The sequence below is a fragment of the Alligator sinensis genome, unplaced genomic scaffold (genome assembly GCF_000455745.1).
Source record: "Alligator sinensis unplaced genomic scaffold, ASM45574v1 scaffold285_1, whole genome shotgun sequence".
Taxonomy (NCBI): Eukaryota; Metazoa; Chordata; order Crocodylia; family Alligatoridae; genus Alligator; species Alligator sinensis.
In genome coordinates this window covers 731022-738958 of record NW_005842235.1, presented here as the reverse complement: position 1 = coordinate 738958, position 7937 = coordinate 731022, and positions in this window count along the sequence as shown.

Genomic DNA, 7937 nt, shown 5'->3' with positions numbered 1-7937 from the left:
TCCTTTGGGGGCCGTTTCCGCACCCGCCCCCCCCCACTGTCTGGGTATGGACACCCCACCAGCCAATTTGCCACACACCAGACTGTGTAATCATCCAAGTCACAGCCTCTTAACTTGTTCACCTGTATGGGATGGGATACTGTATCGAAGGCCTTCCTGAAGTCTAAGTATACGACATCCACCCCTACTCCTGCGTCCCGGCGTTTTGTAACCTGGTCATAAAAAGAGACCAGATTAGTCAGGCACGATCTGCCTGTTATGAACCCGTGCTGGTTTCCCCTCAGCATAATTTGTCCTGACGGGCTCTCGCAAATGTGAGTTTTGATAATTTTTTCGAAGACTTTGCCAAGGATGGAGGTGAGACTGACTGATGTGGGTAGCTGTGGAGAGATGTAGGGGCGTGGGGTGTGTGAGTAGGTGTGGGTAGATTGTGGGAGGACTGTGCAGGGGGCCTGCTCAGGAGGGGTTGGTTCTCTGCCCCCTGCAGGGCGCAGCCCCCCCCCCCACAGCTCACAGAATGCCCCCCCCAGGAGTAATAGGCCCCCCACAAGGGCTACAACCCCCCCAACAGAGGCCACATGGCCCCCACCTCTGCAGGACCCATGTGCCCCACCCCCACCTTGCTCTCCCAGCCTCTGAGATTGCTGCCTCACTTGGCCACATCCCCTGCTAGCTCCTGCAGTCCCTCCTGATGGATGCCCCACCCAGCTCCACCCCCTGCTTGCACCTCCAGATATCTGATGGCTGCTCCACCTGGCCCCAGCCTCCCAGAACTTTGAAAAAAAAAAACAAAAACCCCCCAGAAAGCCCCGTACTCACCAGCAGTAGCAGCAGCCACTGGGGTCACTGGGGCCTCCTGGCAAGTAAGTAGGAAGTGGGGTGGGGGCTGGAGGATGAGGTACGGGATCATAAGGTGACTTTCACCAACCCCATCCTCCAGCTGCCCCCCGAGTTCCCCCCATTGCTTCCTGACCTGGCCCCAGTATCCTGACAATGAAAAAAAGAAAGAAAAAAGCCCGGCACTCACCAGCAGTGGCAGCTGCCATGGGGGTCACTGGGAGAGTCCCAGTGGGACTCTGGAACTTCCCACTAGGAGAGTCGGGGTCATGGCAGAGTCCCACCTCCCGCCACAGAATGAGGCAGCAGGGGGCAGTGGGGACTGGCCCCCACACTGCCATTGCCTGGCACCCGCACTGTCATTGCCCCATTGCATGGGTGCAGCCCAGGTTGGCAGGGTGCTGTGCTGCTCTGCATGCTGTCAGGCAGCTGGAGTAGCTGCGGCTGTTACCCGGGGCTCAGCACCACTCAGCCCGGGTGGTGCCAGCTGCCTTACAATGTGTAGAGCTGTGCAGTGCTTGCTGACCCAGTCTGTACCCTTGCGAGGAGGCAATAGCAGTGTGGGTGCCAGGTGGCCAGGGCTGGTCCCTGCTGCCCTGTGCTGTGCAGAGGGGCTCTGCCAGGAGTTCCCAGTGACCCTGACAACAGATGCTACTGCCATTGAGTGCAGGTCTTTTTTGTTTTTAATTGTCAGGATGCTGAGACTGGGTGGGGCAGCCACAGGGATCAGGGGGCAGGTGGGAGATGGGGCTGGCTGGGGCAGCAATTGGTGGGGCTCAAGGGGCAGGCAGAGGATGGAGCCAGGCAGGGCAGTGATCCGGGGGGATGGGGGAGCAGGTGGGGGATGGGGCCAGGCAGGGAAGGGATCAGGGGGCTCAGGGGGCAGGACCAGGTTGGGGGACATGGGGAGAAGGCAGGGGATGGTGTTGGTGGGGGTCTCCCCATGGTCCCCTCACCCCTCCTCCAGGCCCTCCACCCCCTTCTTACCGGCACAAAGCCTGGGTCTAGCTCCCTGTGGCTGGCACACTGCCTGCTCTGCATGGGCAGGCAGTGTGCTTCAGCACTGGGATAAGGGCCAATCATAGAGACCTGGCTGCCATAGCTCTGGCTACCAGAGCATCACTGTGCAGGACCAGAACCTCCTGTTGCTTCATGGTCCAGGACCATGCCCTGCCCCACTTTTTCCCCCTGCGGTATTTTTTGACCCCTGAATATCCAGGGGTCTAATTTTGCCCCTGCCCTGAAAATTTGCAGTGTGGGGAGTTTTTTTTGTTCCTGCATGTGCCTCTTGCAGCATCTGAATGGGCTTTGAGACATTGCAGGAGGCACGTGAGTGCTCATCTGGATGTACCCTCTGTGTCTATATTGTTCCCTTAAGAAACACCTCATATTCTTTGAAGGGAAGAAAAGACACTCCTTTCTCAGCTTCCCAATTTGCTGCCTTCAAAAGAAGCAGTGACTTGATTTTCCCTTCTGAACACAGTAGATTCCCTAAAATCTGTACAGAATTTTGGAAGCGAAGAGACAGTCACCCTCCTAAAGACCTAGTGAGTAGAGACTGTCCTATTTGCCAGCTCATGCCCCAGAAAGGATGACATATGATCACCAGGTACTTGGTACCATGTCAAAGTTCCATCAGTTCTTTTAATTGCCTAATTAGTTTGTGCACTAACATTGCTTGCTGATAGGAAGCATTGTGTATCTGCTGGACAGGCAGTGGAGCCATGGCAATACACTGCAGTGACAGGACACTACACTGTTTACCAAAAAAATATTGGAAGGTTTTCAAAGGTGTGCAAAGTCTGTTTGCACTCAAGAATAACACTCCCATTGTGTGTTTTCTAAACTAGTCTAATGGATAGTGCAGTGGACTTTGGGATGGGGATTGTATTTTTTTTAAGTTTATCACACAATCCTTCTGTCACATGCAAGCTGTTGCAATGTTGTAATACTTAAATCTGAAATTGGGGTAATTTTCCCTTGATTTCAACTGGGGCAGGATTGGGAATTTGTACTGTGCTGTTTAGTTTATAAGGTATTCTTCCCTTGCTTTGCCTCCTAGTAGTGAATTGGAGAAATTGCCTGGACCATGGAAAATCCCATCCCCAGCTGGGTAATTATTAAGAACAGTTACAAATATTCAGGCCACCCCCTGTGGCCAGAGCCCTCTCTCAGGTCATTGTGTCTGAGAAGCTCACAAAGGGGCTGGGGTGGAGGCAGTGACTGGGTGGTGGGATGGTGGGGTGCAGGAGGAGAGTAATTAGCCTTCTTTCAATACCCCCTCTCTTGATGAAGCCCAAAGCCCAGCCAAGGCAATAGTTCCTAGGCTGTGCAAAGCTTCGGATCATGATTCAGATTTGGAGATGATTCAGATTATTCAGAAGCTGAATATACAAATCTGAATTGAATCCTGGGTAGCTTTAGGCTTTCCAAATTAATTCGGAGCTTCCAAATTGATTAAGAAAATATTTGGAGATTCGGCCATATGGTATAATGGGGAATCAATGAAATATCTATAACTTTGTTGTCTTTTGGCTGATTCAGATGACACTTTCAGGGATGGTAGCATCTGCTAAGGGCATGACTCCTGCCAAGCTTCAATGAGATAGGAGCAGGGATTTGGGGGAAACTGCACCCGACATTTTTTAAAGCAAAACTCACATCACATGTGTGTGTTAAGCCACAGTGGGGTCAAAACTACAGGGATGGTATCCCATGGTGAGGCCACAAAGTTTTCCAAGTTTCAAGGAGATAGGTGCAGGGGTTTGGGGAAAACTGCACCTCAAGCTGCTGACAGGCAAAACTCATGACATAGATGACCCTGTGTGTGTTAAGGCACAGTGGGGTGAAAACTGCAGGGATGGTAGCCCCTGGTGAGGCCACAAAGCCTTCCAGCTGTCAAGGAGATAGGTGCAGGGGTTTGAGGGAAACTGCACCTCAAGCTGCGGACAAGCAAAACTCATGACATGGGTGACACTGTGTGCGTTAAGGCACAGCAGGGTGAAAGCTCCAGGCATGCTAGCCCCTTTTGAGGCCATGAAGTCTGCCAGCTGTCAAGGATATAGGTGCAGGGTTCTGGGTTCTGGGGCCCTGCACCTCTAGCTGCTGACAGGCAAAACTCATGACATGGGTGCTTCTGCAACTGACTGTGTTGTCTTGGGGGGAGGGGGGGTTGAAGCTACTTCAGGCCTGGCTGCTAAGCTACTGTTTTACCAATCAATCATGATTCACTCAGGGACCAGCTCAATACGTGGTAGTTAGGTAATGTAATGAGTTAACGAGCAAGGATTAGCATCTACAAAACCACAGACTAAGGAGAGGAAATAATCAATACAGACAATCAACTGCCCCAAGACAGAGACCATCAGTTGCACAAGCACCCATGTCACGAGTTTTGTCTGTGAGCAGCTAGTGGTGAAGGGCCCCCTGCATCTCCTTAACAGCTGGAAGGCTTTGTGGCATCAGCAGGGGCTAGCATACCTGCAGCTTTCACCCTGCTGTGCCTTAACACAGACAGTGTCACCCATGTCACGAGATTTGCTAGTCCGCAGCTTGAGGTACAGTTTCCCCCGAACCCCTATACCTATCTCCTTGAAACTTGGCAGACTTCATACTCTTACTATAGGCTACCATCCATGCAAATGCTATCCAAATTGAACTAAAAACAACAAAGTTATAGATATTTAATTGATTCCCCATTATATCCTATGGCTGAATCTCCATATCAGCTCCGAAGCTTTGGAGCCGATTCGGCCAAATGGAAATGGGAAACCAATTCAGAGTTCCAGATCAAACCTCTGGCATCTGAATTGGCTGAATCTGAACCCAAATTGAATAGTTCCCTATTCACACAGGCCTACTAGTTCTCCCTTCTCCCCCAGTCTTGGGCACTTATAAGAACATTTCCCATTTAATGGGATCATACATTTGCCTAATTGACACATCCTTGCCATTTTTGTCAGGGCCATTCTGTGCTTCATGGGAGATTGGAGCCTAAGCACAGAAACTTCAAACATTTGGATGTAAACAGCTCCTCCTCCCCCCAAAGCACTCACAGAAAGGCATCGATAGCATTTAGTCTCATCAGGCAAAAAAGTAAACAGTAGTTTTGGCAGCGAGCACACCCAGGTCAGGGGCAGTAGTTATGATGCATCTATGTCTAGCAACTGCTGAAGGAATGAGGGAAAAAAGTCCCCTCGCTAGGTCCCTCCCTCCGAGTCCAGAAAAGGAACACGTGATGGAAGGATTCCCAAGTGGGAATTGTTATCTCAGTCACTTGGTTCCTGCTGCCAGCGCAACTCTGAGTTCCACACCTAAACAGGCTGGCAAACAGCCCAACTACAGTTTTTCACTTTCTCTTTGATCCAATCTGTGGGTGAAATCCAATGAATGCTGGCTGACTCCAATTCTTATAGTACAGGTACTCACTGTATCTGACCCCTCAGGGCAACCCTCAAAACCCCTGCTGCAATGACAGGCCCATTCTGGCCGCAGACCTACCCCCACCCCACTCCTGCAAATGAAGCAAACCCTCCCCCTTGCCTGCAGGCTCCATATGTATGTACAGATGCCAGCTTGCAGCAGACAGTATGGTGGGTCTAAGATGGGAGGCTGAACACCTTCTGGGTAAATGCAAGTTATGTGTACAAGGTGCAAGTGAAATGAAGAAGAGACATTACAAGCTCTGGTCCCAGCCTCTGTGTTCAAGTCATGCATTGTGGACTCCTGGCACCAGGGGCTGTAAGACTGGCAGGAGCAATGAATCAGGATCTGTAGGAGGGGAATGGACAGGTGCAGCAGAGCTGAGAGAATTGCAGTACCAGGAAGAGTTAATACACATGGTCTTGGACCACTGGCAGTTGCCGCATATGACCCAGCCCCCAAAGAAGTTCCAGGCCAGTCCTGAAGGGGTGCAGGAGCACTAAGAACAGGTGGGAGAGTGTGGCTCACCAGGCCAGGTGGTCATTGAGACAGCTTCTGAAAGCAGACCTCAGCAGCCCCAGCTCATCCACGCCCCTCTGCCAGGAGGCTCATGGGGGAGGTTTTCCACTCTCCATGGCTCCACTCCTCACCCAGGTTGCACTGCCGGGAAGCAGCATAGTCTTGGCAGAAATAGACAGCCTGCCAGCTCAGCCTGGCTGCCCTAGATGTTGGTGAGGGCTGTGGGTCCATGGTCCTTGAAGGGTGTGACATGGCCATGGAAGTCAGGGGGCTGGGGGGCCCATGTGGGAGGGCCAGTAGTCTCCCAACCCACAACCCCTCTCCCTCTTGCTCAGCAACCACCTCCAGGCCTGCAGCTCTCTCAGACAGATGTTGAGTCTAGGATCATGTAACTGTCCAGCTTCTAAACAAAGTGCCTGGCCTTGACTCTGGATCCCCTGAAAGTAGGGTGCCAGGTCAAAAGTCCCCTGTCCTGTGCCTCCCCTCCAAGGTTTTGTGCATGTTGAGTTCAGGCCCTGCAGGATCCCCCTTGACCCAAATCCTCTTCAAGGTTCCATCACCACATCCTCAAACCCACCTTCCCCCCACCATCCCACTATTGCCAAATCTTTGCTGTTTTGTGTAAATTGGGAAGAGGGGCAAAGCTGAAACATGGGCAATGTTCAACAAGTTTTCTTTATTAATCACAGGAAAAGTTTGGCAACTGCAACGTTTTAAACTGTGGCATGTCTCTTCCTCATGCCACATCCCCTGCACCCCAGTGTGTGCTCTGGGTGGGGGGAGGGGCGGGGGGGGTGAGAGGGGAAGGGGAACATGGCCTGGGTAACCTGGGTTGTTGACAGCAGTGCCTGTGAAACAGGGCCAGACAAGCCCATGACAGGAGATCCATGGTCCAGTGCAGGTACACACACACACACACACACACACACACACACACACACACACACACACGTCAGACACACTGGATGGCCATGCTGGGATGACCAGCTGGTGGCTTGTGGCCATGCCATGATAAGATTCTGTGCTACATCATGTCCAGTTGGGCAACTGTGATGTCTCCGCCAGCCAGACAGGGGCAGTTCAGCTGTTCAGCTTTGCTTGGAGTCTTCAGCAGCCTGGGAAGCCCACAGGGCATGATGGGAGGCATATGAGAGCCCCCCCCACCTCCTGGGTTCAGGCTGTGCAGGTAGACTCTGAGCTGCCCCCCATACCCCACCATAGGCCAACGTGATCTGCTTGCTCCCCACCTAACCTTGGGCACTTAGAGTAAACCTTGACAGTTGGAGCACTTCTGTCTTGACTTTCTAGAATGCCTGTATCTAGCCTAAAAGACTTAGGGGGGATGAGTGTTTGTCTGTTTTGTTTTGAAATGTGTGTTGCTTAATATTTTTATCAGGACAAAGGTTTAAGGTTTATGGGTATTAACCATTTAAGTAGATGTTAGTCCTATTAACCGTAAAGAGGATCCATGTTTTAAAGTCACATAGGCCCTTTGAAAGTATTACCTTGAGACAATTCCTCCAAGTTTATTTCCTTCTTGGTCCTGCTATGCCATTTCTCAATAAGGATATGTGAACCCCATGTCAATAGAATAAATTATAGTAGCCCATGGGGCCAGGCTGGTACAGAATCAGTGTTATGACCATGCTGGCTGTTTGCATCCTTGCACTGAGCAATGGGCCAATTGAATAAATTAATTTCTATGTGATTACAAGAACACAGTATACTTCAGCTACCAGTTCATGGAGGTGAAGGTATAAAATTAAAAAAAAAATTCTTGTAGGCACAAAAATGCGATAAAGTAATAGCTTCTTTCTGTCCCTGTCCCTGACTTCCTCATCCTTAACCTTGAAAAGTCAGTTGCATACCCAGGTCTAAGAAGCTTGGAAAATAACTGGCTTTCTAAAATGCATATAGGAGGTTAGGTATTGGGGGGAAATGTGCATTTTTTTGAGATGCCTTTATTACTTAAGGTCTGTATGAAACAATGTAGAAAAATGTAATGATGAAGCACCAGAGAAAACCAAAACCTACAGGAGTTCAAAATGGAATGCCAATCCAAGCTAGAAGTGAATTCATGTAATGCTTGGTAGATGGATTTAATTGCACAGAAAAAGGCACAGCACAGGCAGTGCAAGCTTCTCAGCTGGCCATGATTT